The sequence below is a fragment of the Petaurus breviceps genome, unplaced genomic scaffold (assembly GCF_028583685.1).
Source record: "Petaurus breviceps papuanus isolate PSGF00001 unplaced genomic scaffold, PetGlider_PUasm1.0 428, whole genome shotgun sequence".
NCBI classification, from domain to species: Eukaryota; Metazoa; Chordata; class Mammalia; order Diprotodontia; family Petauridae; genus Petaurus; species Petaurus breviceps.
This window is the reverse complement of record NW_027186331.1, coordinates 2,543,641-2,554,525: the sequence shown is the minus strand read 5'-3', so window position 1 is coordinate 2,554,525 and position 10,885 is coordinate 2,543,641. Positions and strand designations below refer to the sequence as shown.

General features: G+C 46.1%; 1 pseudogene; it reads left to right on the top strand.

Moving 5' to 3' along the window:
- The first annotated feature begins 228 nt into the window (after positions 1 to 228).
- Positions 229 to 1,571, top strand: LOC138171334 (catenin alpha-1 pseudogene; annotated as a pseudogene).
- Positions 1,572 to 10,885: the final 9,314 nt, after the last annotated feature.

Below are 10,885 nucleotides of genomic sequence, written 5' to 3'. Positions count from 1 at the left end.
CACCATCAGGTCCCTTCCCAACAAGGGGACAGGATAAGAGGAGAGCATAAGGAAGGGGCATTCAAACAGCAGATCCTCAAGTAGGCAGGGGACTTCCCTTAGTTTCCCCTTCCATGCCCCTGCCCTGATTGGTCAAAGGGAGGGTAGAACCAATTAGCCATAATAAAGTGGGTAACCTTACCTTCAGCCCCATTAGGCAGACAAGCTAAGATCTGAAAATAACAGAATTTCTTGCAGAAGAGAGATGAAATTGCCAAAGAGGATCAGTTTCTCAAGGAGGAACTTGTAGCTGAAGTAGGAGATGTTTGGAAACAAGGTGATTTCATGAAGAGTGCCTCTGGAGAATTTGCAGATGAGCCCTGTTCTTTGGAGAAGCATGGCACTATGGCATAAACTGCCCTCTCCTTGCTCTCACTGCTACCTGGTTGCTTATTTTGGTGGACATGGCAGATGTCTACAAAGTCCTTGTTCAGCTGAAAGTTGTAGAAAATGGTATCTTGAAACTTAGAAATGTGGGCACAGGACAAGATTTTGGCATACAGTATAAATTCCTAAAACCTGAAGCAGATAAGTTGAACATTAAGGCAGCCAAGAGGAACTTGGATGGCTAAAAGTCATGGGCCATTGGGATCAAATGGGTTGCCTTCAAAGGAAAACTACTAAATAAAAACCCAAGATGATATACAGCTGCCCAGGCATGCCTTCAGCACCCAGGGTAGCTACTTATAAAGCCAGCGGGGACGTGATACACAGACATTTACAACAAGCCTTACCTGGGATCTCCAGTGCAGTCCAGTCCATAGTTTCTGATGATGCCTCCCAGCAGCAGGGTGGAGGAGAAGCAGAATGGGCATGTGCACTCAACAACTTTGATAAACAAGGAATTGTTGGCCCTCTGGACTTCAGCAGAGAGCACTTCAGGCCTTCTCTTGAGGAGAGCCTGGAGAACATCATCAGTGGAGTAACCCTAGTGGTGGATTCATTGGTACTCATTATGATAGGGGATAGGCCTTTTAACATCTACTTTCTGAATACATGGGGAAAGCTGGATGTAAGGAAAGAAATGATGCCCTTAATTCTTCAAGAGATAAAATAACAAAAAAGACCTAAGATTTCCACAGCTCCACAAAGCGGTCATGGAGCGCACTTCAGATTCATTCTTGGAAAGTAAAGTGCCAGTTCTGGCATTATGGACAGAGGCTGCAAAGAATGGAAATGAGAAAGCAGCTCGTGAGTATGCTCACGTTCTCTGAGAACATGCCAACAAATGAACTGCAATTGCTAACTCAGACGGCGCTATTTCAAAGGATGAGGAAGGCGCGAAGCTGGCTCCCATCAAGAAAACCACCTGGAAGCCCTTTCCTCAGTTTACTAATGGTGCATTGGCTCTAGCTGCAAAGCCACAGAGTAAAATGGTCCAGAGTGTGCATCTTTTCAGAGAGCAGTGGGAAAAGCAAGTCTGGCTTCTACCAGATGTCATGGGTAACATGACTTCCAATGATAATTTCCAGACTGTCTTAGAGAATCCCATTTTGGAAGATGTAAATAAGTGTGTAATTATTCTTCAATAATGAATTGTTAATGATCTAGGTCACCCTGTTGGTGCCATTTGGGGTTGGGTAGCCTCTCAGAAGAAGCATTTGAATCTTGTGCAGGCCCTTGGTGAGTTCAACCCCACAGACAGTATCTAGAGCAGTCTTGGCTACTTCCACCATCTTCTTCAAACTAACTCTCCTTCGAGTGACTTGTGTAAATCGTAGACATTTCCTCTTCATTCAAATGTATTTACTTAATATAATATTGATATCAGATGCTATGGGAATGCAGAATTTTTTAAACCTGACCATGTGATGTCAGTAAGGAAAAAAAAAAAACCTTGTTTTTGTGTTGAGGATGCTTTTAGATTTCAGAAGCATTATTTCTAATTGCTTTTTTAAAAATAAAGGTTTGAATTAAAACAAACTATAACCAAAGAGCATGCTAATACTAAATGTCATCTCAGGGAGCTAAGTGTCTGCCAAGCTTGTCAGTAGCTGCTTTGAAAGGGATTTCATGTATGTCTGCAAAATGACAATCTATAGGAAATTCAGTAAAATGCAATGCCTCGTGAAGAAAACTGATCGCTCTCTTTAGGACACAGGATGAGAATGTTAACGCTTGGCTACAAATTATTCATGTGCTTTGCTGCGGGACATTAATAAAATTGCTCTTTCAAAAACTAAAAGAAAATAACGGACTCGTTTTCTGTCTTAGCTTTGCCAACATTAACATTGCAAATATTAACCAGGTCTTAGCAGGGGTTGATGAAAGTAACAATAGCTAACTCTGTGTCATTTTAATTTTTCCTGAGCTATTTCCTCTTGTGCTGGACAGTTTTCCAGAACAAGAGGGCAGGTAGGCAGAGGTGGCATGATTAAAGGGGCATCCCAATCACTCCAGTGGCTGCCCTCTTGAAGACATTCTGTGTTAACGCTTGGTGCAACCTTTATTCAGCATTCTGTGAGCTCCCCTAGACCATCCCAACTAAGCTGATCCTTTCAGGGAACTATGTGATATCAACCACCAATCATAAGTACCCACGGGGCAATCACATCCTTTCTTCTACCAGGGCCTGTCCCCCTTTGATTACGTAGTTCTACCCTTGAGACACTGCCTCTGTGCCCATAGGGCAGAGACAGACAGCAGCCATCCCCCCATCTCCAAGCAAGCAAGTTCTATCCAGGCTGGGGTGGGGGGTAGGCTGTCTTTAATGAAGGGAATTAGGTTTCCCTTTCTCTTACTGTATAGCTTTGGAATTCCCCTACTTCAGTGCCTCTGGGAAAATTTACTTAAGGCTAGAGTTGTGGCCCATGTCTATCTCTTCCCAAAGAAGTACTCACTGGACAACATGAATCAGGGTTGGAAAGGGTAATTTATTGCTAAACCCAAAATGGATGCTAAACACAGGTCACTCCTAAGCATGCATTCACAGAATATATTCGACAGAATTCAGCAACCACTTCTAAGTACTGCTACAATCTGTTGGGAGATTGATACTTTACTTTATCAGAGCACACTGCAGTCTGCTATACTGCTAATAAGGCATTTTACCTTTCATTTTAGTTTGGCACTGTCCTTATAACTCTGCAGATAAAATATCCAAGCTTGGGTCAGTCCTTTTCTTATTGGTGGACATCTTCTCTAAGAGCATTGGAATAGTGTCTGGGGACACTTCCCTGATTCCGTTCACCTCCAACCTCTCATAGGGCCTTGGGACTTCTCAAAGTACCATAAGGTTTTCTCAGATCCTAGAAATGTCTGCCTTAGACTACTTAAGATCAGGAAAGCGCAAACAAAAGAGGCAAAGATATCTGGGGCCCAGTGCCAGCTTAATTAGTTTTGGCCACTGCATATCTGTTATTTGGGCAAGGTTGCCATAATACTATGGGTTTTAGGCACAGACTTTCTTACTCTAAGAAGGCACAGAGAATATGGCTCTCACAAAAAGATCAAGGAATCTGTTTAAGCACAAAAAGAATGATAGGGAAATTTCCATTAGGGAGTAGCATGCTGGTGATGTGAACTCCAGATTTCTCACCATAAACTTAGTACTGATAACTTACGTAGGATTCAGTATTTCTCTACCCTTCTCTGGAATCACATGATGCCACCTGGAGGATAGAGGGGAAAAGAAGCCTGCCTGGGAGCAGCCTTGGCATTTAACAGATACAGCACCCCAGGTCCCTGGCATTCTCACAGGGCAGGGGGAGGACCCAGGGACCAGGGCTAGGTCATTATGTAGCCAGAAACAACCAAGAAATTCATTGCCCTCAAAAGGATTGAGCACCAAGTTACCCCATCCTTGAAAACTCTGGAATTTCCAGGGGTCTGTGACCACCGGCTTCTTGGGAAGACAGCTCTAGGCCCGGGCAGCATGCAGTATATTACCTGTTCCTCCTGCGTCTTTGGGATTGTCCATGAGTGTACGCACCCACCTTTGGGTGGAAAGTCTTGCCATGGGGAGCGCCTTTGACCCCTTCTTTCTTTTACTGGAAGCCTGTCCCATCTCCTCTAAATTCAAGTGCCTTTCCTCGGTTAATTATTTCCCAAGCATCCTCTATACCCCCTGCTTTGTATATGTTTGTTGGAATGTGGTCTCCCTTCCTTGAGAGGGACTATCTTTTGCCTTTCTTTGAATCCTGGTGCTTAGCACAGTATAGTACATAGTAGGAGCTTAATAAATATTTAATGATTTGAGTTTCCCTTTATTGATCTTGGCATCATTGGTTTGCTCATTCAGCCATCCAACGATCATTTATTAGACACTCGTAGTGTGCCAGGTACTATTCTTGGTGCTAGAGAGTCAAAGACAAAAACGAAGCAATCTTTGACCTCATGGAGCTCACATTCTAGTGAGAGGAAATAAAGCATCCATAGATGAGTAAATACATAACCTACAGAGTACTCACTGCATTTGCGTTGTCTTTTATTGGGAGTTCATCAGAGACCTTGGGTTTAAGCTGAGCCTTGGAGAAAGCTAAGAGCATGAGATGAGGACAGGGTGTGTTCTGGGCAGGAGGCACAGCCTATGCAAAAGTATGGATGGGGGAGATGAGACATCACGTGAGAGGAACAGCTGGCCTGTAGCAGACATGAAGGAGAGTAAGGTGTAGCAAGCCTGGAAGCACAGGCAGGAGCCCCAGTGTGACGATCTCTAAATGCCAGATGGAGAAGCTTGTCTGTGATGAGAGAGGGTCCCTTCTGGCCTTCCCTGGAGATACTCCAGGCTTGGAGCCTTCCTAGACATTCTTGAGGGTAAGACCAAGCTTTCCCACAGGTGCATCGTCTTTAGCCGTTCTAACAACAGCATCTCTTCCTTTTCTGGGAGTGCTTGAGATTCTGCCAAGTGCTTTCTTCATTATAACTCCACAAGAATGATAAAACAAATATAATTTCCATCGTACAAATGATGAAGCTGAGGACCTGCTAGTTCTGTCATCACTCAGTCAGTGATTTTTGTTCCTGCAATGGGGCTTTGTGCGGGCCCAAATCACCTGCCATGAAGGGCAAGGGAGTCGGTGTTAAGTGTGAGCCTTGTCTGGCATAAAACTAGATCCTTTGCATTTGTGGATCCCCCCCTAAGAGATTCTCTGCCTGGACTTTATGTTCTGGATACCCCAGATTTAGAGGTCCTAGAGAAATGGACAAAAATAAAACAGTTTAGATTATAGAACTGCATAGTCAGCTTCACGCCCATTTGTGTCCCCTCACAAGTCATTGCTCCAATGAAGGAATTTTGCAAACTTTTCCTTCGTTAATGGCTCGAGTGTCTAAATGCTGATGCTTTCTGCATTACTAAATTCTGTGTAAGTTATCAGTACTAAGTTTACGTCACCAGCACGCTACTGCCTAACGGAAAGTTCCCTATCATTCTTTTTGTTCTTAAACAGACTCCTTGATTTTTTGTGAGAGCCATATTCTCTGTGGCTTTTTAGAGGGAGAAAGCCTGTGCCTAAAACCCACAAGTAGCTGACATTCTTTGCTATTTTTCTAACCCAGCCTGTTGTTCCTCTGGCCTGATGGGTGAGTTTGCAATTCTATTTGGTTTACTCTGGTAATGGCAAGCTTACATGGGAGACTTTAGAGTGTTCTTTGAACTAAGGACCCAGAGGAAATCTGCATAGGCCTTCTTGGGCAAGATCTCTACCTAGAGCTCCTAGAACTCTCCAGGGGAGTAATTCTTCCCACTCTAGTCCATTTGACTTGAGGCTACTAACTCCAGAATAGGGATTAGAAGATAAAATGCTTATTTAGCACCAGCTAATGGGCAATTGCCCAGTGACTGACCAGTCCACAGAACAAGGGGAGATACACCCACCATAAAGGTTTCCACAGCCTTAGGGCATCGTGGAACAGGCCAAAGGAGCCTACCAGATGAGGCTGCAGCTACTTCCCTTATTTGGAAGGCTGGATGATGGGGACAGTACATCAGGTGACTGGGGAAGGGGGAGAATGTCTTCAATTTGGGGCTGGAATTTGTTCATTTGCTTGTTTTCTGGAGTTGCCAAAGATCAAGTTTATTCAGGTCTCTAGGATAGTGAAGGCCTCCTTCTACTTAGGATGAGTGGGCTTGTCCTGTTGCAGGGTGGGAGGACAGGTGATCAGTCTCTACTCACACAATCCTGTAGCCCCCTTTCTCTGACCTTGAAGGTCATTTTTTCTGGGGAAAAGATGTTTCTCTCAAACTCACAACACAGCTTTAATCCATTTCCTCCACAACTTCTATGGCATTTGCCTAAAGATCCCTAGAGAATTTTGGTGTGCCCTGTGTAGAAAGGGTCACTTTTTGATTAGACCCCAGTTGGATGGCCTTGGGTATACATGGAGAGAATCATGGAAGAGTTTTCACCCGGGACACTGTTCTCCTCAGAGAAGGAGGATGCCTGGGGAGCCCAGGGCTCAGATCCCTGGGCAGAGATCTCCCCGTGGCAGGGAAAGGTCAGTGCAGACCAAATGTTCTCGACCTTTGCTGCCTTTTGTTTGGGAGCTGAGAAAGGCCCCGTTAAGGCTAAGCAAGCAGAAATTCTTGGTAAACTTTGTGAAATGTTTCTTATTTTGCAGAGTCTGGAAAACTTTATACTTGAGGATAATTATGACTCTTGTCTGTGCCGTTGGGATCTTATGTCAGAGAGACCTAAGGCAGCCTGTGCAGCTGCAGCACACAGAGGAACCTGACCCAGCTCAAAACAGAGCTGGGGAATATTACATGAAACTGGGACAACAAAGCGCAGGAAGTCATCCTGAGGCCTTGTGGGCTCCTCGTGTATGGGTTCGTGGGCTCTGCTTCTTGGGAGTTGGACGCCACTTGTGAGCAGTCACACGGCCCTCACTGTCTTTGCTCCTTCCTGTGGGGTCCTGGGGCTGCAAGTGAGGGCACGGTGCTCTCTCTACTTCCCCAGAGACCCCAGGGAACCCTCTTTAGCCAGGAGGGGCCACTCTTTCAAGCTGGAGGCCAGAATGTAACTGGTTTTGTTGAGCACATCCAGATCCCCTAACATGGCGGCCCAGAGTCACTGATGACTCAGATTGCATTTGGTATACTTCAGATGAAGGGGGCCCTCGGTGTTTAGAGTGATGAGGTAGACAGGAGTGCTTGGGGCAGATGTAGCAAGTGGGATGCAGGGTAGGCCAGCCAGGAAAGGGATCCAGAAGGCTATGCATTGAAGCCCCCACCTTGGACTCATGTGGGTGCCTTCACCAAGCACCCCTCAATTACCTGCCACTCCAGAACCGCCCTTCCCTCCCCTTTCCCGGTCTCTGCTTAGCCACATGATCTGCATGACGTGATGTTCCAGAGCAGTGCTCCTGCTCCCCTTCCCCTATGCTGCCAAGCTGTGTATAGACCAGACACCTAGCCTGGCTCGGGGCTCTGTCTCCCATGGGGAGAAGGGCCCACCGGGTGTGTCTCCCCAGTAAATGCCTTTATTAACTTGGAGACAGTCTGAGCAAACTCATTCAAGACACTGTGACCTCCATGTCTAGTCCTTGTCATTCTGGTGCATCCCAACATCTCCACAGGACTGAAAACTGCTGGGGGCCCCAGACATTGCCTCTAGAATGCCTAGAATTCCACCTTTAGTTACTCTGTTGGTGATCAAGCTGGCTATTTTCCATCATCTCTTTTTGAACTCATTCCAGAACTCTGGGAAAAATGTTAGTGTTGCAAAATTTTCTGGGTCCTTGCTATCACTGAATGGATTAATATATACATGTGTGTATACATACATACAAATATACACATATGTATGGGGAGAGAGGAAGTGAGAGAGACACACGCAGAGACGGAGACACAGGGAAAGAGAGAGAGAGTGACAGAGAGGAGAGAGACAGAGACAGAGAGAGAGACAAAGAGAGAGAGGGAGAGACAGAGACAGAGAGAGGAGAGATAGAGAGACAGAGAGAGAGAGACAGAGAGAGAAGAGAGACGGAGACACAGAGAGACAGAGACAGAGAGAGAGAGAGAGAGAGAAAGAGAGAGAGAGACAGACAGAGAGAGAGAGAGACAGAGAGAGAGAAGAGAGACGGAGACACAGAGAGACAGAGAGACAGAGAGAGAGAAGAGATAGAGAGACAGATAGAGAGAGAGAAAGAGACAGAGAGAGAGAGAGAGAGACAGAGAGAGAGAAGAGATAGAGAGACAGAGAGAGAGAGAGAGAGAGACAGAGAGAGAGAAGAGAGACAGAGACACAGAGAGACAGAGAGACAGAAAGAGAGAGAGACAGAGAGAGAGAGACAGAGAGAGAGAGTTAGTCGTCACAGTGGCTAGCGTGTCAGGCCTGAAGTCAGAAAGACCTGAGTTCAATTCCAGCCTCAGACACTTGCTAGCTGTGTGACCCTGGATAAGTTATTTAACCCTGTTTACTTCAGTTTCCTCAATGGTAAAGTGAACTGGAGAAGGAAATCACAAACCAGTCAGTATCTTTCCCAAGAAAACCCCAAATGAGGTCATCAAGAGTCAAACACAACTAAAAAAAAATTGACTGAAAAAAATACATGTATGTGTGTGCACATATACACATACATCTATATACAACATACATTTATGCATGTGTACATATACCCAATATCCATATGTGTGTGTAGAGATAGATACTGTCACAGGGTACAGACAGGCACCCTGGGGTGCCTTATGTATTCACCCAAGAGTACAAGGCACTCCATAGGGTGGTGATGGGGGTGGGAGTCTCCCAGGTCCACAGATGGCACTTCTGTAGTTTCTCCTGCCAGCTCGAGGACCCAGAGCGTTGGGGAAAGCTCAGGAGGACCCACAGAGGGGCTTACAAAGCAGTTTGGGGTAAGATCAGGTGGGTCCAAAGGTATGTTTTTAGGAAAAGAAGGCTGCTTCAACTGTTCCAAAGGCCTTTAATACAGTACTTTACACCAGGCCCAAGAAAGCATGTCTTTTCTAGTCAGTGAGGGAATTCCCTTTTGTTAAGCTCCTCCTGGCGTCTGATTGGATAGGATAAAGGGCCGGCAGGAGTTTCTGGAATTATTCAAAGTCCTAGGAGTTTTCTTTTATAAACATAAAGAGATGGTGAGGGGGAGAATGGGGGAAGGAGACATTTGGTGCTTTCCACATCCCCCAGGAAAAGCTAACGATAGCCCAGGATGTAGTCAGCTTTGTCCCTCCCCAAATCCACTTTCCACCCTCTCTACCATTTCACCTGCCGCCATCTGAAGGTTTGAAAAGGGCTTTTCTTCCAACAACCTTCCTGGGTAGGCAGGACCAGGGTCGTCCTCATCAGCCTGGATCTAAACTGTGGGTAAGAACCTCCCTCCCAGGGTTCCCAAGACCATTTTGCATGCCAACTGAAAGTTCCTAGAGAAAGTTTGCCAATCCAGGAGGAGAGAATTCTGGACATTTACGGAGTAGAGGCTGGAATCGGTAAGACCAAGGGAGGTAACATATGCAAACCTTCAAATGCTCTCTAACTTCGAGCTATTTGGGGGCTTTTTTTTCTTTTAAATTTGGAGGCACTTAGGGTTAAGTGACCTGCCCAAGATCACACAGCTCATTTGGATTTGAACTCAGGTCCTCCCTCCATGACCAGTTCTATCCACTGCACCACCCAGCTGCCCCTCGCTATTATTGTTATGATTATTGCTACTATTATTACATGTGGCTACCTCCCACTGATTTCCTGTCCGACCTGGGCAACCTCTTAGCACAGAATCCTTTCATTTCTGATTTGGACGGGAGGAATTACCTTGTTTATGGAGCCGGAAGGAGACCGGGGTCAGAGTGCCTGTGGACCTAGTGCCAACCTAAATTAAGCCAAACTTGTGCCCTTGGTAAGGAGCTGCAACTGGGGTCCCCCCCCAGCAGCAAAATCTGGGGAGCCTCAAGCTGGGGCTCAGAGAAAGTATTTGAGGGAGAAGGGCTGCAGGTGCGAGGGGCTGGGACTTTCTGTGGTTTTACAAGGAGCCTTATTTTGCATGCCAACTGAAAGTTCCTAGAGAAAGTTTGCCAATCCAGGAGGAGAGAATTCTGGACATTTACAGAGTAGAGGCTGGAATCGGTAATGTCTGGTCCGCCTCCGACAGTTCATGGGACTGGGACCAAGTCAGCTGCGTTTGACCCAAGTTATGAAGACACTGGGAAAGTGAGGTGGGGAACGGAAGGGGAACAGGTTAAGGAGGGCTTAGAACTCCAAACAGAGGATTTTCCGTTTGATCCTGGACCAAACCCACAGGAGTTTAGTGAGGAGGGGGGTGATAGGATCAGATCTGATCTTTAGGAAGACCACTCAGCTGAGCAGGCGATGGATGGGAGGAAGACAAGCCTGATGTGACGTGATGAGGGTGGTGGCCACGTCAGAGGGGAGAAGGGGGTGCACTGGGGAGATGTGACAAACTAAAATGGACAGGCCTTGGCAACAGATAAATACGGGGGAGGGGAGGAGGAGGCAGGAGTTAGGATGACACCCAGTCGTGAGCCTGGGGACAACCTTAACAGTAATAGGAACTGGAAATGGGGTGATTTTTTGAGGAAAGATAATGAGTTCAGTTTTGCACATGCTGAATTTAAGGTGCCCATAAGACATCTAGTTTGAAATGTCCAATTTTTGTTTTTGCTTAGTCGATCGGTCTTGTCTGACTCTCTGTGACCCCATTTGGGTTTCTTGGCAAAGATACTGGAGGGGTTTGCCACTTCAATCTCCAGCCCATTTTACAGATGAGGAAACTGAGGCAAATAGGGTGGAGTGACTTGCCCAGGGTCATACAGCTAGGAAGTATCTGAGGCTGAATTTGAACGGACTCCAGGGTGGGCACTCCATGCACTGTGTGCTACCTAGATGCCCTCAGATGTCCAATGGAAAAGATAATTAGAAATGTGAGGTGAGAG